The sequence below is a fragment of the Cryptotermes secundus genome, unplaced genomic scaffold (genome assembly GCF_002891405.2).
Source record: "Cryptotermes secundus unplaced genomic scaffold, Csec_1.0 scaffold584, whole genome shotgun sequence".
Lineage (NCBI taxonomy): Eukaryota > Metazoa > Arthropoda > Insecta > Blattodea > Kalotermitidae > Cryptotermes > Cryptotermes secundus.
In genome coordinates this window covers 1,959,444-1,984,626 of record NW_019735468.1, presented here as the reverse complement: position 1 = coordinate 1,984,626, position 25,183 = coordinate 1,959,444, and the positions used below count along the sequence as shown (strand labels likewise).

Genomic DNA, 25,183 nt, shown 5'->3' with positions numbered 1-25,183 from the left:
CGCTTCCCCGTGCTTCTACCAATGTATTAGGCGTATGCTTATTCTTCGGTCATTGCATAGCAACGGGTCTACATGTCATAATATTTAAGGTTTTCATTTTTTCATTTGTTGGTACTTTAATCGGTATCAGGAAAAATAACAACTAATAAATATTCCTATGCAAGAACCTTTTGGAAAAGAAGGAATGGCAGTGTACACTACAAGGATGAGAAAGAACTAACAACAAAACATGGTTTCTCAAGAAGTAAACATCAAATTTTGTAGAAACTAATGTGGAAATATTATTAATCCAATTTTTTTCTTCGAGATATTAAAACGTAAATGTGACAGACAGATAACGTGTGCAAGTAATTAAATTAAATGTTTCTTCATCACAATATTTAAGCATGAATATGAGAAGAAATCGAAAATGCTAACGAAGATTAGTAATGTAGCGAGGAACTGTAAGCCAAAAGCAGCGGTTCCACATAATTTAACAGCCTCTCCCAAAGCATCTGCCGTCGATGTACAGAATATCTAATATTTTTTGGCTCTTCTATATTCGGTACGTTGTAACCTCGAACCAGACAGACTATTATACCTACACAAAAGTTACAATTCTATATACATTGGATATTCTCTGATAATTGTAAGTCTACTCAGGGGATGGGGGATTCGGTTCCACCAGATGTAGAAGCGATGGGGCTCATTTCTACCGATCGCATATCCCGCACATGAAAAGCTGCTGTTAATATCAACAAAACGCTGATGTCAGAATATTGATATATACTAATAGGTCCGTAGCCTTTCATTAGCAGTAGCAACCAACCGATGTCAACAAGTAACCAAAGTCGGAAATGAATGGTGACGTCATAGGGTATTCAGTGGGTCTATCAATTACAACGCGCGCGAAGTCAATGTCGCTTTCACGTGCCATTTCACAGTTCGTATGGAAGCGATTCAAAATGCCGCAGTAAAATGACTTCTATTGCTGCAATCACACAAACTATGAATTTGTACTGGATTCTATATCAACAGGCTCCCTTTTATTTATAATCATTTCGTACTCTAGATGTAGCATAATTACCGTTATTATTATTATTATTATTTTTGCTCCACAGCCCTTTGTTGGTCCTTGACCGCCTTTTTCACTTTCTTGATCCTATACACAGTCGGTAGGACTCCCTGGATGGGGGATTAGCCCGTCGCAAGGCCGCTACCCACACACAGAACAATACAAACAAAATAAACCCATGTAAGATTTGAGTCTTTCACGGCGGTGACTATGAAGAAAGCAGTCTTCTGGGATTTGGCACCGTGTATATGTGGTGTTAACCGACGTTTCGGAGGAACGTATCGCCTCCGTCTCCAGGGTAGAAGGAAAAATAAGAAATCCGCAAGCGAAGAGACCGTGAGAAGCAGTCTGCTTTTACCGGTTCTCGCAGTTTCTTCGCTTGCGGATTTCTTATTTTTCCTTCTACCCTGGAGACGGAGGCGATACGTTCCTCCGAAACGTCGGTTAACACCACATATACACGGTGCCAAAACCCAGAAGACTGCTTTCTTCAGAATAAACCCAGACCGCGCCGCTATTGTGATCAGCTACGAACAGAATATCGGATGATAAAAAGTAATTCTGTAAGTCATATTAGTAAATTCATTCACTCTGAGTTTCGAGTTTCCAAAACGCTGAATTCTTCGGGCCTAACTATCATCGCCAGGAAAAGTTAGAAATGTGAGGAAGAGTACCGTTGGGAACTGAGGGGACACTTCGTGGAATATTTACTACCCTAATAACTTGTCCTGAAAAATTCATTTCCAGAATTGTTACACCCATTATCAAAACATTAATTAATATTAACATAATGACATCACAGAGCTTCTAACCGTTGTACATTTTAATTTCTTACTATCACTAATGAGACCGCCTCTGCGGTCTAGTGGTCAGAGTTCCTGTCTACAGATCCAGAGGTCCCGGTTTAGATTCCGGCGATACCATATTTTCTGAGAAGCAGTGGGTCTGGAACGGGGTCCACTCAGCCTCATGACGATAAGTGAGGAGCTACTTGAATGGAAAATTAGCGACTTCGATCTAGAAGACCGAAAATAATGGCTGTAGGGATCCGTTGCGCTGACCACGCGACACCCTCTATCCGCTAAAGTTGGCACTAACTTCTCCGACAAGAGGCGGTCGCTCGGTCAGTATAGTTCGCTTATGGACTAAAGCCACGGGGTCTTGTTTTTACTATAAGTAATGAAACATGGCTTTCATGCGAACTTGTAAGGTCGAGCAACACTGCCTCCACCATTGCATTAGCTAGGATCCTGAAAGCTTAGAAAATATGCAGTTTTTCCTAATGTGATTTTGGTACAAATGTAAAACCATATCTTGTGATGGAGACGACTAACAAATGGCGGACGTGAGACGCCTAGAAGGAAGTAAAGCTATCCCTGTAATACGCCGTGCAGGCCCACATGATTAGATGTCCTAGAGGTTCTCACATTTTCTAGATTATCAGCTCACAGATGGCGGTAAATTTGCCAGCCTTACGAGCCGGCCGACCTTCGCCCCCGAGGAAGATTCCTGTTAGAGACTGAGTCAACCTCAGGGCCCTAGTGCCGCATCCGCAGTAACTCCATGTGAAACATTTTAATGAGTTAAAAATTAGGCCTACACGCAAGGCAGTGGTGCGAAATTCTGAGTTAAGCAAACTGATTGCAGTTTGAATCTGCATCACGGAGTTGCGTAATTATTAAAATACAATTCCTATTTGCCTAAATACAAGACTAAATTGTTTGTAAGGAAAGAGGCCTCATGAGTCATTTCCCGAACTACTTTCTTAGCTTCAAATTGACTTCATTCCCTTTTACTGGACATGCAGTAGTTGGGACACGTGGTACCAATACAGCAATGTTATTTAAATTCTTACTCGTTCCTCTACTATGTTCCGAACATCCTAACCTGTATTTTAGGAGTATTTGGTTCGAGTCTCCGCAAACAAATTTTATCTCCAGATTGAGGTGTTCTGGAACAAGACCTGTGCTACATCACGGTTTTCTCTTAGCCCGCAATTTTCAATTAACATCACATTTCAATTGATTCTGCTGTTAACGTATCGTTAGATAACAGAAACAAAATATTCTTCTTTATTTGAATAACATGTAAGGAGTTATTAATCGTTATATTATATTGACAAACTTAAGCGATGACCAAAATACTGAATCTTGAAATTATAACTTATTTACTTACTTACTCATGGAGCTGAGCCCTTCTCGAGGAGCCGCCAATTCTGCAGCTACTCAAGAATTTCCCAGCATTTTATGGAACCCAAAGGTTCATTACCGTGTTCACAAGAGCCCTCCACTGGTCCCTATCCTGAGCCAGCTCAATCCTATCCCTCCCATCCTATCTCTCTAAGATCCATTTTAATATTGGCCATCCACCTACGCCTTGGTTTTCCAAGTGGTCTTCTTCCTTCCGGCTTTCCCACCAGTATCCTATATGCATTTCTCCTCTTCCCATTCGTGCCATATGCACTGCCCACCTCGTCCTCCTTGACTTGATCATTCTAATTATACTTGGAGAGGAGTACAAGTTATGAAGCTCCTAGTTGCGCAGTTTTCTCCAACCTCCTATCACTTTATCTTTAAATTAATACATTTTAAATTTATTAACTATAGTGTAAATATTCAGTTTATATTATAGATAATAAATTTAAAGTCATGCAGTGTCGGTACAACGACCGTTGACGGGGTGCACGGCAGAAGGATTAGGGATCACGGGCAGGTACAAGAAAATGTTCCCCTCTCCATAGAGTCCAGACCGGTTCTGGGGTTCACACAGCCCTCCTGTCCAGTGGGTGCCAGAAGCATTTTCTCTGGGGTTAAGCCGACAGGCAGTAAATGTGACCACTCACCTCCATCTAGTGTCGAGGTTACGTTTCTTTGGAGCTTTGTCCACATTCCCCCATACGTCTTCATGTCCTGATGCTTGATTAAGCAATGGGTTAATGTAAATATGCAGCCAGATGGAACGATTCATGTGGAACTTTATACACGAATATGTACATATTTTAATGTGGTTTTGAAACCATTTACTTTGACTCGAGATACAAGAAGTTCACTGCTAAATTTTGCTATTACATATTACTTCACTTTGAATGCTTATCTCTACGTCGGACTTACGGACCGTGATGTGTGCTCAGGACACTTTGCTGTCAGCGTACTTAAAGCCTAGAATGTTTTACGTGACACGTGGCAGACTGATTGCTTTACAGCGGTATCTCTAGGCATTTCCAAGTACTGATGATCCAACGGTATCGTTGCAGGTTATCATTCTTTTATCATACATTATATACACAATATAACTGTATTCTCCTCGAATTACAACTAGGAATAAATAATCAAGGAAGATGAGATGTTTGAAAAATGCAGCACCAGAAATCGTTGAAAAATTGGGAATTTTGAATAGAAGACACCACTTAGAAAATACAGGTGAAGATAAAAGGATAATATTAAAATGGATATTAAAACAACACGGAGTGAAATGGATTCATTACCATATAACAGGAACATGATAACGATTCTATGAGTTATATAAAATTCGAGGCACCTGTTGAATATTTTTTTTTCTTTATTGATAGTGGGGTTGGACTAAGTCCCTTGTACTGCGGCCACTTCTGGCCTATTGTACCAGCCCCAGATGATAGGTGAGGGTGATTGTGGAGCAACTGATGGAATGAAGATCGGCAGTGAAACAGAAGTACTCGGAGAACACCTTTGTCCACCATAAATCCCACTTGACTATACCCGGGATCGAATCCGGGCCGCCGCAGTGGGAAGACAGTGACTAACCGCTTGAGCTATGGCGCGGCCTCATCTGTTGAATAACTAAGCGACTGTTGAATCTAAAGACGATGATTAATTGACGTGAAAGCTATTCCGGATTTCGTGACGATTAAAGATATTCTGAGAACATGCGGAGTCGAATAAGAATTGGTAAGATGATGATGATGATGATGATGATAATGAAGATGATAGGGTGAAAAGAGGAGACATTAATAGGATTACCGGCATTTGCCCAGGCGGGATTTGAGGTAAACCGCGTTATCTTTTACAAATACCGGCTACAATTTCTATCGGTACTCCAGAATGCGAATTAAGACATGATACCGCTGTGTTAATCCGCTATTAAAAGCAAGGATATTTGTGTTAACCGTTTAAAAGTCCTGCACCACAAGCTAAAACTCTGCCTTCTACTAGCAGAGTATATTTTTGTTTCCTGTGGCTCTCACAATAAGTAGCCCTTGTTTCACTACAGATCATTAACCAGACCGTCTTTATAACGGAGACGTAACGAGTTTCCTGTGAGGTATGAACTAAATCTGTATATGTTATTTAAGCAGAGAGTTCTGAAAGTTCCCAGGGCCGTCATGCAGTAATGAGTCACGTGGGACTTGGAACAAAGAAGCAATTTGCTGACGAGGGCCTTCTGTAATTCAGCAGTCTGTCAGTCTTTGAAGGTTTAAGGGTAATAATGTCAACATTTCAAAATCTGGGCTCAGTCCCTTCAATGTTATTATTAAATAAATTATTTTTGAAGAAGGAATTAGACTACAACATTTTATTGCACGCTTATATGGATCATATCTACCTGGAAGATAGAGACAGCAGGTTCCTTCGAAACGTAGTGACCACCAACTGGACTACTCATAAAGCAGAAGATATATATATAAAACCTCAAGATCCTCAATTAGACGATATCCAGTGTTTCAGATTTACAATTACAGGAGCCCCGCAATTGGACAATAGCTAGTTTAATCCACTTGAAATTTACACTATCTATTCCGTTATACACATATGTATACATGTATAATATTCATATTGATATGGATGGGTCATACATCACTATTGAGAGAAATAATAAATGCATGCAGAAATATGAATGGAAAACCTCTGTTGAGAGACAAGGGAAACAGTGGAATGAAAATGTATGTACATATACTTGCATAATTTTATTCCTGCCTCTCTATCTATCTGTATGTCTGTCTGTCCCTATGTCTATCTATCTATCTATCTATCTATCTATCTATCTATCTATCTAAACTTTTCACTGCTTTATCCACAAATAAGTTTCTGAACGATTGTTTTGCAACAAAATTTCTGCAGACAATTTTTGTTTCTCCCAACCGTATTACATATCTCGTCCAGATCAATTTCAATATTTGAATTCGTTTTCAGCAGTATATATTACTGGCTACTCAACAACTTATGTTGACCTATTACACACGAGAAATTAATATTTTAGTCCAAATTCATTTGTCTTTTAACAATATTACAGAAATAAGCCCCTTTGTCATCTGTAGATGATTAAAGCTAACGCTATGCGACTTTCTAGCGATGTAAATTGTACCATGACATGAAAAATGTTAAGAAAACGAGACATTTTTAAGTAATCTCTGTAAGAGGAAGGTCATTTCTCCTGGTAACCAAACAACCAAATTTTGTGCAAGTCGTGTTCTATAGACCACTCTTGCAGTGTTACAGCTTACAAACGGGCACAATATTTCACTGTACCCACAAAGCACAATGATAGACGACAGGCTTCCCATTACGGGGCACGTCACTCATCCTCATGCAAGATATAAATGCTGACGCCATCAGAACCTTCCATGATTACGTCCTTTAGTGAACAAAACCAGTGACCATGGCCCGTCTATTATTACGTTCGGTATAAACAGATTGCGCTGCAAAGTTCCTACGTTCTAGTCTTGTCACATGATGAAGTGTCCACCTACTCCCTATTATCACATTCGTTGATGACAGTACTCGTACTTATAAAGAGATAGTAATTTCTTTCGGCATTAGTATGCCCTATTAACTGTACGAACATGATAGGACCTGCTAACATACTGTCGCGTATCGTAATATTTCCGTCGGGACCGCCTCTGTTGTCTAGTGGTAAGATGTTCCTGGTTACAGATCCAGAGGTCTCGGGTTCGATTCCTGTTGTTAACAAATTTTCTGAGAAGTAGTGGATCTTGATCGGGGTCCACTCAGCCTCGTAAGGATAATTGAGGAGCTAGTTCAAGGAAATAGCGGCTCCGGTCTAGAAAACTGAGACTAACGGTCTTGGGGATTCACCACGCAACACCCTCTATCCGCTAAAGTTGATACGAACTTCGCCGACAAGCGGCGGTCGCTCGGTCGGTATAGTTCGCTTGCGGACTCAAAAGAGTTTTTAATATTTATGTTGGTTACTGTTTCATTTTCCCGAGTTAACCAAACCTTTAAAAAATGTTGACCAAAACAGCTACATAGAGCAGAGTTCCTCTTGAACAGCTACAAGTTGCTCAGTCATTCAATGAATCCGGAACATTTTAGAGAACCCGCAGGTGCATTAGAGTGCTCACAAACACATGGCACTGCTCCTTCCCAATCCTGTCCACACGCTCCCATCATATTTCATTAAGATTTAATTTAACACTACGTTTATGTCTTCCAATTGCTCTTTCCCTACGTGTTCCTTCCAAATCTTTGTACGCATTTCTCTTGTCTCTGTTTAAAATAAGCTGTTCTCGGTGTCTTTGACTTGTACTTTATTTTCGCTTAATGGGGGGGGGGGGGGGGAGTCCAGCTTGGTCCACTCGGCACGGCGGCCACTGATTGACTTATTGTACCTGCCCCAGGTGATTATGATGATGAAAAATTTGGTGGAATGATGATTGGCAGGGGAAACCGAAGAACTCAGAGAAAACCCGCCCCAGCACCACTTTGTCCACCACAAATCCCACTTAACCAGACCCGGGATCGAACACGGGCCGCCGCGGTGGGAAGCCAGCGACTAACCGCTTGAGCTATGGTGCGGCCTTAATCCTGTACTTTAACTAACTACATACAGCAGAAGCCTTTTTTGGAGCTAACACTCGCTCAACTACTCATGGAATTACCTGCTTTTATTAATATCGAGGGTTCATTACCGTTTCACAAGCCGGAAGGGTCGGAGTTCGAGTCCCGGTAGTATCAAGAATTTTCTCTTCTCCAAATCGACCAGGCCGGCTATGGGGTCCACTCAACCTCCTATCCAATTGGTACCTGGGACTTTTTCCTCAGGGGTAAAGAGGCAGAGGCTTGAAGCTGACCACTCACCTCCAGCTAGTGCCGATGTCAAGAAAATATGGATCTATACATCCACTTCCCCATACACCTTCATAGCGTAGTGCTTAATTCGTTGAACACAGGGACAACTTTACCTCTTTACCGCGTTCACAAGAGCCAACAACTGGTCCCTGTTCTAAGACAGATTAATTCAGTCCTTCGCTTTGTCCAAACCGGGTCTAGGACCCACCCAGCCTCCTACTCATTGGGTACTGGGGGGTGGTTACTCTGCCGGAACGCCATACTGAGCCGTTACGTGCATCTTGCGTCAGGACGCAGAAACTTTGAGCGTTATCTGCATGGTACAGTGCATGGGTGCAGAGACGGCAATGAAACTTTACTGCTTTGGGAAGGTGCTGAGAAGAGAACCATTCTGAAATTTCAAATTATTACATGCGAGTATTTTCTACTGTAACTTTTTTGTTTCATTTAAAAGGGGGGGGATGCCTTGAGCAGAGGCGTATAGCCCAGCATTCCTTTCCATACACTCCCAATGTACGGTTTACTTAGATCCTCCAGTGCCGTAAGCAAACAGTGTCTAATTTGTGAGGTACGAACAACAGACACCTGCAGACAGAACATGGACGTGACACGTTCAGCGACATTTACTTTTCGGGTACCACTCAAGCCTTGAACTTTGATGAGTCATTCGTGTTGGAACACAGGCGTAAGACCTGAAAGCAACATCCAAGGGAAGTTCTTGGGCCCAACACTGTAGACTCTTATAACGAAGCAAGGCCCGTAGGAACGGCGGCAAGACACCTTCATTCACAACAGGCTGACTCATCCTTGCTTTCTTAAAAGGGTAAAAAGGTAAAGTTGCCCCTGTGCTTAACTAATTAAGTAGTACGTCATGAAGGCGTATGGGGGAATAATGTATAGATCCATAGTTTCTTGACCTCGGCACTAGCTGGAGGTGAGTGGTCAGCTTCACGCCCCGACCGCTTTACCCCGAGGAAAGAGCCCCGGTATCCATGGGATAGGAGGTTGGGTGGACCCAAAATCCGGTCTGGACGACGTGGAGAAGAGAAAATTCTTTACCCTACCGGGACTTGAAATCTGACCCCTCGGCTTTCCAGCCCGTAGTCAGTCGCTACACCGACTGAGCTATCCCGGCTCCTTCTTAACAGGTAAAGTGTTTACTAGATTCAAAAATTTCCGAAGGTGGTCTATAACACAAAATTACTGGGTATTTGGAGCGTTTTCATCGTCTGGTATTCTAGAGAATATAAAATACGATGTTCCAGAAACTGGATCTGTTTCCATCCTCAGGTGAAAGGCGAAGAGGGTAGGCGTGTCAAGTTTCCGAAATGTCGTGTTTTATAATCTCTAGAATATCAGACGATGGAAATGTTCAAAAAGCTAGTAATTCCGTATCCAAAATGTTTATTGTTATTGTTAACTTCTGAGGGTACGTGGAGTGTTACTGCCACTTGCTTTACGGTGCGATTGGAACCTCAGGCCAGATCTAGGTTTGTATAACGTATGGTAGGGTGATTATCGATAAAAGGAATTGAAAGGATTTGGGACAAAGCGATCCTGGTCTAATCGAGATATTATCCAGCGAGAGAGAGAGACTGAGACCTGCAGAGACTGAAAAAAATCACGAAATCTGTATGGTCGTTGTCAAGGTTGTGATTCATTTCTAGCCCATCGTTAAACAAATCTGGAGAGCTATTGCTATATGAAGCTGCTCGGGACGTCGGTTAGGGCGAGTGAGTTATATACAGGAAGTGATCATGGCGGAAGTGTTCGAGCAGTAATTTGAGGTTATATCCCGAAATTTAATTGGATGGACCGAGATGATATACGAAAAATCTGTCTGATCAGGTGCTTTCAAGGTATTGAATCATTGATGCTAATTCTGTTCCTTGATGTTACACTTTGAGGTTGTGGCTAATGCCGCCGATGTTTCGGATATTACCTCAATCTTCAGATTATATTGTCACGTGTTGGGTGTATAACGCGACAAATTACTTCACGCCTTATTGGATACAGCGAATTTAATTTCACACTCGCTCATACAATCACGCAGTTTACAATCTCACAGCTACTGCTATCTGCAGTATTACAATTACTTGGCCTGCGAAGGCTAGACTACAACTGACTGGCTGACTGACTCACTGCTGGCTAACTCGTAACTAACTTGAATAGTCTTCGCTGCTCCTTATTTAGCTCCGTTACGGCCAACACAGAAAACAGTTACGTAATAGGCACTACTGTTGTCCGACGCCGTGTTTGCCGATAGCCTAGCAACGCTGTTGGGAGTTGTTTACTTCTGAGTAGCAACGGCGGCATCCCGTGTTACGTCACCGCTGGGGAGGGAGGGGGTGCCCTCCATAGCGCAACACGTCACAATATCTTGAAAATTGAGGTAGTATGTACCTCTGAATCTTGCCAATACTGTCCACAAGTACAAGTTGTTACAGCCCATTAAAATGTTATTCTTGTTGTCCTTGTAACAGACCGTGGAGGCCCTTAGGGTTGTCAGATGTCGAGGTTCCCACATTTTCTAGGCAATATGCTCTCAAATGGCGGTGAGCTTAACAGCACTATGCACCGGCCGCCCTTTACTCCAAAGAATATTCCTGGTACTCATTTTTGTTAGAGGCTGAGTCGACCCCAGGGCCATAGTGCTGCTGGAAGTATTAGGTAAATTAAAGAATCCAAGGACCTCATCGGGAATTGAAACTGCGACTTTCCAGTTTGTAGTAAAGTGCCTCAACTAACTATGTTAACATAATAAATAAATAAATAATACACAGTATTTTAATTTTAGCTTCTTGTATAGCGAAGTTAGTTCTGAACCAATTTGGACCATAATGATATTTGTAGTATAACTTTTGATGTAGGCCAAAATTATGAAAACCGTTAAGAGATTTAGAAGCTCGAAATTCGAAATTTGCGGAGGGATACACAATCGAGTGCATTATCTGAAAGAAACCTCAATTTCATTCACTTAAAGCTAAAAATATATACTAACATACGGGTAGGTCCTACCAGTCAGAAGAAATTTCTAAGCCTTTAACACACACGTATTATTTTCGATTAATTCAAAACATGAACATAGAGATAAACTGCAACCAGAATTTTAAAATTCAGATTTGGAAGCAAAATTCTGGAGGTGTAAGAATTAATTAAGCCCAGTTTTATGGGACATTAACGCTTTACTTGTTTGGATTACAATTCGTAGCATGTGCATAGTTCTTGATATGCGTTTCAACTGTTTGTCAGCTGACTCTATGCAGTAGAATACAGTCGTCACAATATGATAGCACGGACCATTGGTTGCTTGAGATTTATTCTCACGCTATTCAAATGTTCTCTTTGTTGAATTAGCTACACCGCATAATGACACGGGGCGCTAACATTAGGGGTGAGTTATCACAGGTTAGTATGGCCTTCGAGTGGGAAGCACGCGGTCAGTCAGCAAATAAAGGCTACAGTTATAAAGAAGTTATTGTTTCATTTACAAATTTTCTTTAAAAATTAATATATACAAGCCCATATAAATGCTATTGTATAAATTAGTCTAAGAACACAGAATGGCAAAACGATTGGCGAACAAATTCGAGAAGAAAGGGTCAATACGCTCTTACAGAAATTTAGCTAAATATTTCTAAAAGCACAGATGATTAATTTATAGGCCGATGAAAATGGAATATATTTACAAGTTGAATCACTTAACGTTATCACATGGAGCACCTCTTTTGTCATCAATTGAATCAGAAAATGCTTCTTACAAAATGTGTGCGGTTTCGAAGAGAATATACCACGTATGACGTGCGAAATCGATTATTTTTGCATTCGTATTTTACGAGATGCCAAGGCCAACTTCAATATTATTTAAATATACCTTTTCTTATCTCCCACAGAGGTTGCAGGGCATATCAACTCGAATCCAGGGTTAAATATGATCAACTTGTACCAGTTGTACCGTGCGTTAAGAACATTCCATAATAATATGAGAAATATCTTCAGTAATCCACTTCATTTTTTGATGATTGCTTTCTTAATAACAGTCCATAAAGCAAATTGGATAATGGAAAAATTATTACTTGTCGAATCTGCGTATTTCTGTCCGAATAATATTGAATTTGGAGTTCTCACAACACTGACTAGGAATAGTTCTAGTTTCTAGGTTCTGATGCTGTCTAGTCTTGCAAAGGAACTTCTCCTAACCTCAATAAATAATACTCACATGTCTCTGAAATATCAGTACCAGGCTGTACGGATTCATATCACAGAAGACCGCAGTTTTTGTCGTCGTGAGAACTTCAGATGTCATATATTCATGTAAAAAGTAAAAGGTAAAGCCAGCTTCACGTCCTCGCCGCTTCACCCCCAAGGAAATATCTCACGGTACACACTGGATGCAAACCGGATTGGCTCCAGACCCGGTATGGACGCTGTGAAAAAGAGAGAAACCTCTTTTCCCTACCTTGAATCGAACCCTTGTCGTCCATCCCACAGTCCATCTCAATACCGACTGAGCTATACCGGCTTCCATATCTTCATGCATACATTTTAAGGCTGAAATATCCCATTGAAAGTTAACCTGTATTACAGAAGACTTTAAAGACCTAAACTGAGTGGCATGAAATAACACGGTCAGTGTGTCGCTAACCCTAATACGACATGTAATCTTAGGAGATTAGACCTAGTGGCCAACCATTGGCCACCTGACAGAAAGACCACCCTGGTTCCACTTTATTTATTTTTAATTTCACCCGTTGTGTGTAACCAGCCCCACGGCTACTTGCAGTGCGATTTACTTTGTAGGAAACAATGAAGGAGGGCAGAGAAAACAATTTGGTTGGGTTTCGTAATACTAGGGTGAAATGCAAGCGACCACGCCTCCTGCAACAAGGGCTACTAGCAGCACCATCTTGCGGGCGCGCTCATCAGCGGAAGTCATTTGTTTAGACTGAGTAACAAGGGTCGACTGAGTGGTTCCTGTTTGATTGATGCTAGCAACGGTCGTGCACTGTTTCGTCTGCTTCTAATTCTTGTACATTCCTCTGAGGAATGATTAGAAGGGGTTAGAATACTATGATAAGTTGCAGAGAAAAAAGGATTACCTGTAATGTTACGACGGGGAAATCCTTTATATTCGTGGAATAATTCGACACAGTTTTCTACTCTGTTCGTCCGTAATGTTCAGAATAACTGAAAACATGAACAGTAAGTTATACACTCTAGGATAGCGATGCTTCTGGCGACAGGGACGCAGATTATGAGTTTCAATTCCCCCTACAATGTTTACCTTTCACCCTTAAAACTTCATCCCACCCAACACCAACCCTAAACATACCCGAAACGCTCACACTTCCCTCATCAACAATTTTAAGCACAGAAACCTTTTTGGAAATTATTTTTTTAATTTTTTATTTATGTTTTATCTCTAAGAATGAAATTAAGGTAACGTGTTGAAAAAATTAATAGTAAAACTGTTAAGGTTTTGAGCTGCCTGACTCAAAAAAAGGCCTCAGGCTCGCGAGCCTGGAAGCTGTCAAACCTCCCCCCCCACTTTACCACTCCATATTAACAACGCCGATGACTTCAAACAAAACGAGAAATACAATCAATCTCCGAACTAGTAATTTGTGTTGAAACAAATGTAGATAGAACAGTTCATGCGATCGTGTCACGAGGGCAAAATCAGCGAATGACTCGTCATAATAACAAACATTTCGAAAGTAAGTCAGATGTAAAGAAATTAGCGATGTGGGATCAGTGCAGAATTAACTCGTGATTGTGCCACATTTCGCTGTCTGATACTTCAAAGTGCAGTGTAATAGGAAATTATCAGAAATTGCACTAGACTGACGCCACTGCAATAAACAATCGACTGCTCTGGACTGGCTCCATTGAAACATAACCTCGCCTTTGTTAACAAAATTGTGAATTATTATTTCAAATTTTAAGTGGATATTACCCGGCCAACAGTAAAAAGTAAAAGAAATATCAAGCTAATCCTGTAACAGGCCGTGGAGGCGCAAACGATTCTGAGATGTCGAGGCTCCCACATTTTCTAGACAGTCGGCTCACAGATGGTAGTGAGGTTGTCAGAATTACGAACCGGCCATCCTTTACCCCCAGGAAGATTCCTGGTACTTATTTCCCTTAATGGCTGAGTCTATTCCAAGGTCATAGTGCGGCTGAAAGGATTAGGTCGATTGAAAAATCCAATGACACTATCGGGATTGGAACCCAGGACCTTCCGGCTTGTTACATCCAATCCAGAATCCGTTATTATTATTCACGAGACACCGGACACGTGACATAATTTTAGTTGTGGTTTGATACGGGTGTAAAATTTGGTATCTCACACTAAGAGAACAACACAGACTACGAAGTGACAGTGACTTTCTCCTAAGAGAGAGAAAGTAACAAGACCATTGAAAGAACAGTACAATGAAAAGCTTCGTAATTTGTAATCTTCACAAAATATTATTAGAGTGATCATATCAAGGAGTATGGGATGGGCAACACACTTAGCACGTATGATGTAGGCATACAGAATTTCAATCGAAAGTTCTGAAGGGACGATACCGCTACAGATACTTCATCACTGATAGAAAGATAATATTAATATAGATATTAAACAAACAGGAACTATTCTGGAGCCATATTGCTCAGTACGGTAACTAGTGGCAAGCTCTTGTGAACATGAATACCAGCCACGTCTGTATGAACACAAAGACTTGCTAAGCATAGTCCTCAGGAAACGCAAACCAAAGAATTATAACAGGTTTGCTGTAAAAGAGCATGCTCTTGTTAAGGCGACTGTGCTTTTGGAAGTCAGAAAGTAACTCGGGCGTCGGAAAGGTTCTGTTCCTACAAGCGGCTTTCAGGCTGTAGTGAACGGAATTCATAATTGCAAATTAACATTCGTTTCGCATCCGAGTTTTGGCTTGCGTAATAAGGCTCCTACGGGAAGCCTGCTGCCCTTTCCGGTAGAAATCCTACCACATAAAAATGTGTATTCCCACCCTAACCCTACTACCTATTTGCCGAAGGGGGGGGAAGGGCTCTTGTCGGAGGAGTATTCTGTATGATAATTCTCCCGAGTTTTCAACTCACGTAATGCCAAAAATATATACACTGAATTGCAATACATGAGATCTAATCAAGCAGACACACACGATCCTAATCAGCAGGCTTACAACATAGGTTTCTAAAGTACAGAACGGAAAAGAAGCCTTTGATTTTACGTACGCAACTAATAATGAATGTTAAATACATATTCCTGGATTCTGTTTAATACGAGAAGTATATATGAAAAAAAAAAAAAAAAGCAAAATGACAAATCATGACCTTGATATGGGAGGGGTTCTTTTTATATGTGAAATTTGTTACATGATATGTGCAGATCAAATAAATGTCAACAACACACACAGAAAGAATCCCTTAAAATGCTCTACTCTTTACGGAAGGAAACAAAGACAGACATCTGTCCGGGCGGTAGCGTGCAGCCGACATGCTGCTTGTAAGGGCGGTCTCCTGTGGACACTAAAAGGCAATTCGTCCACAACGGATTATTCTCTTCATACTTTTCAAACTCTTTTACGTCATTCAAAATTACACGTTGCACACAATTTTGAAATGTCATATAAAATTAACACGTCTCTTTTTATCCGGTACGAATTTCACGTCTCTCTGAAGCTTCTGCAATATGAATTGCCTAAATGTATAATTTACATGCATTAAACTAAAAACTAAACTCCGTGGTCTGTAGTCTACAAGCCAGCTATACCGACCGAGCGACCGCCGCTTGTCGGTGAAGTTAGTGTCAACTTTTGCGGAAAGAGGGTGTAACGTGGTCAGCGCAACGGACCCCCACGGATGTTAATCTCGGTTTTCTAGACCGGAGCCGCTTACTTACTTACTTAATCATGAAACTGAGCCCTTCGTGAGGAGCTCCCAATTCTACAGCTACTCAGGCCCTCCGATGTGCATGCATTAGCCAAGAGAAGCAACAAAGATATATAATTTTACATCACCATAAAATCCTAAAATATTCTCAAATTACTTGATTGTAACTCCACTTATTCCTGGCCTCTCAACATCACCACTGTCGCCTTCTTCGTCCTGTCTTCTTTCTTCCTCGTCCTACGTGTTTATAGCATCTGGCTCACCATCTTCATCGCCCCGTTCATTATATTCTCCCTTCGCTTCATTTACATCCTTAGGCTAATTTTATTCGTCCTCCTTTTAATTAACTTCTTTCACATACTTATCTTTACGTTTCCTCTGCCTCCTCCTTTTAATCAACTTCTTTCACCTCCATATCTTTATGTTTCCTCTGCCTCCTCCTTTTAATCAACTTCTTTCACCTCCATATCTTTATGTTTCCTCTGCCTCCTCCTTTTAATCAACTTCTTTCACCTCCATATCTTTATGTTTCCTCTGCCTCCTCCTTTTAATCAACTTCTTTCACCTCCATATCTTTATGTTTCCTCTGCCTCCTCCTTTTAATCAACTTCTTTCACCTCCATATCTTTATGTTTCCTCTGCCTCCTCCTTTTAATCAACTTCTTTCACCTCCATATCTTTATGTTTCCTCTGCCTCCTCCTTTTAATCAACTTCTTTCACCTCCATATCTTTATGTTTCCTCTGCCTCCTCCTTTTAATCAACTTCTTTCACCTCCATATCTTTATGTTTCCTCTGCCTCCTCCTTTTAATCAACTTCTTTCACCTCCATATCTTTATGTTTCCTCTGCCTCCTCCTTTTAATCAACTTCTTTCACCTCCATATCTTTATGTTTCCTCTGCCTCCTCCTTTTAATCAACTTCTTTCACCTCCATATCTTTATGTTTCCTCTGACTCCTCCTTTTAATCAACTTCTTTCACCTCCTTATCTTTATGTTTCCTCTGCCTCCTCCTTATAATGAACTAACAGATTCCTCATTGTCTTCATCTTCCTCTAGATTCGGGATAGCTCATTCGGTATAGCGACGGGCTACGGGCTCGACGGTCCGGGTTCGATTCCAAACAGACACAAGATTGTTCTCTTCTTCACAGAGCCCTGACCGGCTCTTGGGCACACACTCTCTCCTATCCAATTGGTATCGGGGACAGTTTCCCAGTGAGTGAAGCGGCAAGAACGTGAAGCTAACCATTCAATTCCGTCTAGTGCCGTGGTCAATAACTGGTGGAGCTATTCCTCCACTTCACCATATATCTTCTTGGTATAACTCGTAGTATGTAACTAATTAATCATACGAACAACTTCACTTCATCTTCATCCTCTTTGTCATTCTATCAACCTTCCTTCTTACCATCTTTTCTTTCATCAGCTTGTTCCTCCTCCTCGTCATCATTATCCTTTTTGTAAACAACATTGTCTTCGCCTCCTCAGTACCGCCATTCTGCCAACAACTCTTCTTTTCATTCTCTTCTCGAACTTCCTCCCAATCAACATAATTCTCAAACTCTTGCCCTCAACCATTTGTCGCCACGTTCTCTTCATTCGCGTATTGGTTTCTACTGGCTTCCTGCATGTGACCTTCTGTTCCAGGACAGCTGAGCCCACGATGCATTATACCCAGCAGCATTCTGAAACAGTGTTTCCCAACCGCCGGGCCGCGGTCTGGCAAAAGTTCAGAATCGCTGTTCTAAAGTGACTGGACAAGCGGAATTCTGTTCCTGGCAGAGGAATTTCTATTGCTTTTCGAAACCACGACCACATCACCTTTGGACAACATACCCAGTAGGCAAAGCGACCAGATTCTAAATGTCTCGAGTCCAGATAATCACATGGTTAAGATATAGGGAGAGTTATATCTTGTGGGACGTACCGCCGTTGAAAGTTAACCAACATTTCGGAGGAACATATCGCCTCCATCTTCAGGACTGAAGAGTAAAACAAGATATTAACATTACGCAAGTAGCAATCAAAGCCATTATTTGTAACCTGCTTCATGCTGGTTTCTTGCATGTCTTATTGTCCGGCCCTGAAGATTGTGGCTATATGTTCCTCCGAAACGTCGATTTAGATTCAACGGACTATGCGGTGTTACATTCCAGAATATGAAACTCCTCATAACTACCGCTGTGAGAACACAAGCCTTATAATATATATGGACGTTTGCATCTTCCCTTTTCGCTCCGTCAGATTCTATTACCTTGAAGTAAGTAACATGCAACTCTATAATTACTTGCCATAGAATTATAAGAATCTGCCATTCATAATCTTCATAGCAAATATTACAACCGTAAAGACCATATTCACACGAAGCATCGGAGGAGTAACGGCAGGATCAAAATATAATTCTTTCGGGAAATTTCTCAATAGAAGAGAAGTTCCCTTTGTGCTGAGTCAATAAAATATAATATTGCTAATCTGCTAGCTCTTTATTCACAAGCACACTGCTAGCATCTGCTTCACGAGGGACTGTCAAACCATCAGAAAATTGTTTTAAAAATGCAATAAAGTATTCCAAGTACGACAGATATTGCTTGTGACGCAATACGTCTTAAGAAATTCTCTTGTGGGTCATGGAATGCGAAATAAACGCCGTCAGAGAAGAAGATGAAATTCATATTATTAAAAAGATATGTCACTCAGTCGGAAATGTGGACACAAGACATCAGTATTTACTGAATATTAAAACACAGGACGTACTGTTGTATTTTCAGATAGAATCAACATTACCTCCTTGCACAGGGGTTTAACGTTTCATAGACTGGCAACTCCTGCTTTCATTAGAAAATGAACCCACTTTGATATTTTCTAGCATCATACATGAATATTATACACGTTATACACACTTCGAAACATTACGTAAGTTATAGGAATATTCAAATAAGCATCAAGTTTGTGAAAAATGCACATTTCTGTAGTACATTATTTAAATTTACAAGCTTACGGCATAGGATTGTGACACTTAATACACTTCTGGGGACCAAATACAATACGACAGAACGTCAATTGAATGCCACAAAAATAAATATGCCTGCGACTTTATTTCCCGAGCAGACATGTTTTCTTTTACCTCGTTGTAAATCTTTTAAAACCCTCCATGAGAAAAATTAGCCTACAAATCTTATTTAATATGAAGAGTGATATATTCTGAAATGTGACGTCATGTATTCCGTTAGAAGTTCACTGACATTTCGAAGGAACACACTGCCTCTGTCTTCAAGGTCTAAGAGTAAATCAAACAAGTAACAAAGAAGAAACAGACGGAAACGTTCCCGCAAGAAACTCAAGTTTAATTTGTTTAACACTCGTATGCTGAAGATTTTGAAATCGAGTTATTAGTATCTGAAATATTTTACACGCATAAAAATAATATCAAGCCGTCGAGCAACTGAGGACTTATAACGCATACATTCTCTACGGGTTTGGCGACCGAAGGTTCGGGGTTCGATTTCCGGTAGTGTCAAGAATTATCTCCACGTCGTCCAGACCTATCCTGGGGCCCACCCATCGTCCTACCCAATGGGTACCGAGGGCTCTTCCACCGGGATAAAGCGGTCGGGACGTGAAGCTGACCACTCACCTCCAACTAGAGCTGAGGTCAAGAAAATGTGGATCTATACATCCACTCCCCATACGCCTTCATGGCGTAATGCTTAATTAGTTATGCACAGGGACAAATTTGACAAAACGTACATAAGTGTTAAGACCCTTAAGATGTTACTTCAACCTCAGTAAGAAAAGTGCCTCCTGCAGCCTGACGGCTGCTGGTCAAGCTCTCTGCAGAAAGGACGTTTCGGTTATCGTGTCCTGCCACTCAGCAGTTTTATTGTGTGAGGCTGAGCAATTACAGTTATTTGTGTCCTGGAAGCACATCAAACGTCTTAATGCGCTGAAGCAATGTGAACTTGGGGAAAGAAGCGTTCCCTAGCGGACAGAAGACAAAGGAAACACAAGAATTGCGCTGAACAGGATCACCAGATTTCTATAGCAGCAGAAAATCTTGCACAACAAGAACTGATCTCTCCTGCTCCAGACTGAACTTCCCAGCTACCTGTGTTTGTTTGTCTGTTTACTAGATGTCGCTTCTAATTCCAACAGCTACGACATAAATGTATATATATATACCTTCGTTCTTCTGGTTGCTTTCCACAAATGCGTAAAGGACAGCTTTATTCCTCGAGAAAATNTTTTATATATATATATATATATATTAGCATGTTGCTGGGCAACGACCGCGAGATAGCAAATATAAAACAGCCGTTGTTGAGTAACGGCTTCGCAAACAGACATGTTCCCACTGTAACGATAAAGAAACAACAAGCGGGGCAGTTAATAAACACATTTTCAATGTCATGTAGATATCTGATTTCTTTCAAGAATCTAGTTAAGGTCTAAAATGGCGGGCCGGACGCCTGTTGGAATATCAGCGCTACTTTTACGCTTTTCTTTCGTTATTTACTACGATCATTTTTCTTATTGTAAAACATTTCACAACTGTAAAAGATAAGCCAACAAAGATGTTTCTGGAAGTGGCCTTGGCTTATTTTAAGTTTACATCTAGAATTTACTAACTAGAGTTTCAGAAAAACAGGATTCAATGGGGCGAATTCCCTCCACTGGCCAGCTTATTATGAACTTGGATGTTTTAAAGGACTGGTCGGTATTGCAAGGTTACTGCCAGTCATTAGTTCATTTGTTTCTTTTCATTGTTTCAGATATCCGGTTTATTAGCTGACCGTGGCTCCACTTGGGCTCATGAACATCGACACAGAGCCTATCAAAAATGGAGATGAAGAACCTCTTCCCTAAATACCACAAATTCCTTTTAGAAACTTCAGAGAAATATAAGTAATACGGTCTATTCAATATCCTACAATAAGGTAAAAAAATCGCAAGACATTCATTCTAAATTCCTGCCAACGCAAAAGAAGGCTGAACTCTACGGAATTCAGGAATAAGAACCTAAACAAACACGATTTTGATTGTCAGCCCCTATTTTGCGGCTTCACCCCAACAACTCTCAAGACATACATAACCCCCTACTCTCCATAGCCCGAAGAATGTTGTACGGCAGACAGAACCCAGAGAACAGCTGAAGGCGATGTAATTCAGTATTTCAATATTATGTCACACAGAAGAGTAAAACAGGAATACAGTGTGGGTGGCAGACTGAGCAACATCTAATGTGATAGTGTATTAACAAATTAAACATGAACTTGGAAAATAAAGTTATGATGAACAAGATCGCCTGTGTTCTGGTAGCAAAAGCGACTTACTGCATTCCTTAAAGGAATTCCTTCTATATTTTTGTACAAAGTGTGTCTGTATCAAGTTACTTCATTGAGAGGCTATATTGGCGAAGATAGAAACAACTTATTTTAAGGCAATGCAAGTGCTTGCAAACACATACAAAAAAAAAAAAACAAAGGACTCAGTGGCTTTAGTCCGCAAGCGAAATGGCTTGCAAACACATAAGAACTGTATATTTAGAATAGATTAAACTACATATGAGACTTCTACCATGAGGATATTAGGCGTTCTACGACCAAACTACCTCGTTTAATGAATCCATCAAATTGTATGGATGAATTTCCAAGCAAAAATATAAAATTACGCACCAATTTCTTAACTTGTAAGTCTATTCATACACAGAGAAGTACAGTTCGTAAAAAGACGTTTGAAATTCTAAAATATACTAAGAATGGTAGCTTTTGGTTTTAATATCATTACAGCCATTGTGAATTAGCCTCTTCCTCCTCCACCGTTTGGGTTCCAGATGAATTAATACCTAAGATTTCGCTTTGAAGTTTGTAAAAATCTTTTTCCCAAATGAGGGGCCTATCTTTCCTTCTGGTTAACGTTCATAAATGATCATTGGAGTACAGGGATTTTATGTTCCCCCTAAATATTATTTCTGCATCGATCTCGCATACCTGTAGATCTCCACTGCAAAAGTGCATTAGAGGCTTCATTCTGTCCAAAGGCGAACGAGAAGCCTCTTTTGCATGCCCATAAGACGAAGTAAAGTAAAGCTATCCCTGTAACAGCCCGTGAAGGCCCATAGGGTTGTGAGATGTCGAGGCTTCCACATTTTCTAGACAATCGGCTCATAGATGGCGGTGAGGTTGTCAGGCCTACGCGCCGGCCGCCCTTTACCCCTAAGAATATTCCAAGAATATTCCTGGTACTCATTTCTGTTAGAGGCTGATTCAACCCCAAGGCCATACTGCGGCTGGAAGGATTAGGTCAATTGAAAAAAAAAGGTCCAATGACCTCATCGGGACTTGAATCCGCGACCTTCCGGCTTGTAACATAGTGCCTCAACCAACGCTATCGAGTGTCCCATAAGAGATAAGAAATAGAGATCTTTATTTCATAAATGCGTTACAATTTCGAAACACATCTGTGCAAATAAGATACAGGTCTGTAAGGAAAAGCTTATCTTGTTATATTTTAAAGTAGCATATTGTGATCGGAAAATTAATATAATTTTCCTCAGTACTCTGAAAGAGATATTCACACAGTTTTGTAATAATAATAATAATAATAACAATAATAATAATAATAACAACAATAATAATAATAAAAATAATATTAGTAATAATAATAAGAACAAAAACAACAACAAAAAAGTCGCTCAGTTGGCCAAGGAATTATTCATTTTCTATGTAAACCGAAAATTCATATAGTATTTATAAGAGCTTAAACTTTGCCCTAACCAGATGAATCCAGTCCACACACTACATGCCTGATTCTTCCAAATGGCGTGTTCTGTTACTGTACCCATGCTCTTCTCATCTCACAGTTACGCAATTTTAATATTCATATTAAACTGCAAGACTATTTTTTAACTCGCAATAAAAACGCTTTCCCAAATAATGAAGATATATATATATATATAATCTAAAAATTTGTGACGATGGTACATCAGTACAAATATTATGCTTTTAGACATCGTCCTGTCTTTATCTAAAAAATGTTCTGTTTATTTTTAAAAAGGCGACGTTTCAGAGACTGGATTCTGTCTCCGTCTTCAGGTAAAACCTATTCAGTTGTGCCCAATCGATAGAGCCAGTCCCTATCACCGCAGATAGGGATTGGCCCCAACTGGGTAGGTTTTACCTGAAACCGGAGACAGAATCCAGTCTCCGAAACGTTGTGTTTTGAAAAATAAACAGGACGGTCTTTAGATGAAAACAAGATGATGGATAATATCCAAAAATATAATATTTGTAGTGAAGATATATTTGATTCGCTATGGATGATAACAATGGGAGAAGGAGCACGTGAAGATTCTTCCATACTAAAGACATGAATGTGATGAGGTCTTTCACTCAAATGGTCACAATTCGCCAAAAATTAGATGCAACGAAACTCTGACTCAGATCCATGCATTTATGGTGCCTGAAAGTGATCTAGATAGTTAAATAAACGCTCACGTATTCCGACGACATTTTACTTTGAGAGAATATATTATTTTATAGCTTTGAATGTAATGAGATGAGGACAAACACAAAAAAAAATATTCCTTCAGTACCGAAAAGAAAGTTTTCACTTGTAATATTCAATTAAAGAAATTTTATGAATTTGTAAGCCAAGTTCTCACAGTTCCTCCGAAAGCAAATCTGTGATTTAAGCCCTCTTCACCTTCCGCTAAGTACATATAGTAGCATGTGGACCCGTTGCTAAGTAATGACTCTGTAAACAATGCCCGTTGCTAGGCAACAGATTCCTAACACGAACAAATGGATTAACTGGGAAGCAGTGTTCTCTACATGGTCCGTTGGACAACTGTGTGACACAAGAATAGAATACTTGTTGGAAGCGGTGTTTTCTATGCGGTCCGGGCCGAGGTGTTGTTAGCAGGACAAGTCTAGAAGTTTGTTAGCTGTGAGACAGTCGTGGTCAGTAAGGAAGTGAAAAAGGAAGTTGAAAGATCTGCAACATTGGAAGCCGTTACCGGGCGACAACCGTTGAAGCTAAGCAGCGTGCTGTAGAGTGTGTGTGTGAATTAGCGAAAGCGATATAGTTGCTTGTAGTTGCGATCTGTAAGTGTGCAGTAAATCCAATTACCAATCCAAACCCCAGCTCTAGTCACTCATACACGTGACAATATATATAATCCTCCCCCACGCCATCCCCTCTGCAAGAGCCCCATGGTCCAACATCCGAAGTCTCACAAAAGGCAGGTCCATGTGGGTGGGGAGGCTACTTCGTTTTCCAAGGTAATTGGCCCGAAGAAAAATGAGAAAGACCCCGAGATTTATTTCTAGTTTTCAGCTGGCAGGAGACAGACGGCTGGATGAAAAATGCCGGCCATTGCATTGTTCGTCGGTAGAGGTGGGGGTGGGGGAGGGACGTGAATGAGAAGGATTTTCAGGAGCAGAGGGGGTTGAAGATTGGCGGTCATAGGGGTGAAGAGGAGATCTCTGACACATAGTACAACATCTGGACTGTTGTATAGGCACTGTGAGGCAAAGAATATGATTCAAACATATTACATAAACAGGGTGTGTCATAAGTGACTGAGTAATTTCAAAATAAACAAAAATTATTCTCAGTAAGAAAACAAATGTACTGTAAGGATTAAATATAGGGAATTTAAGGAATATCGCTACATCTTCCGGTTACACAGAATATCCCGCGCGTCGAAACTTAACGAGATATTCGTGATGTGCATGTGTTTTTGAGAGCCACACATCAGCACATGTTTTATTTTTTAAATGTCATTTCATATAATTTTAGCTTCAAAATAACTGTAAATTTAACACAATATTGTATTTTTCTCGAAGCTATACATCTTGGCATTCGGGGCGGATACAAAAATTAACAGCAAATAATATGTTATTAGAGACGAATTTTGATATGGTGAACGGGAATGGTCAGATTCTAAAATAGAAGAGAAAGAACTTAATCACCAGTGCAAGTCGATATCTCAGTTTCCACCAAAATTGGCACCGGTGCCAACTGTTCGCCAATCCAGGGTTAGGCACTGGTCTTATAAACTTTATGAGTATTATTGCGATAAATCGGACCACATAATATTTTACGGTCAGTAATATGTGAGAAGTACGTTGCTGAACAAGATGGAGTGTAGCATGACAAGGCAGAAAA

General features: G+C 40.5%; 1 long non-coding RNA gene across 1 annotated transcript in view; it reads left to right on the top strand.

Moving 5' to 3' along the window:
• LOC117282704 overlaps positions 1 to 21,313 on the top strand; it is an 82,574-nt gene extending 61,261 nt beyond the window's left edge. Inside the window, exon 2 of the long non-coding RNA XR_004513545.1 lies at positions 20,785 to 21,313. This is a non-coding gene — a long non-coding RNA (uncharacterized LOC117282704). The remainder of the gene's footprint in view (positions 1 to 20,784) is intronic.
• The last annotated feature ends 3,870 nt before the right edge of the window (positions 21,314 to 25,183 follow it).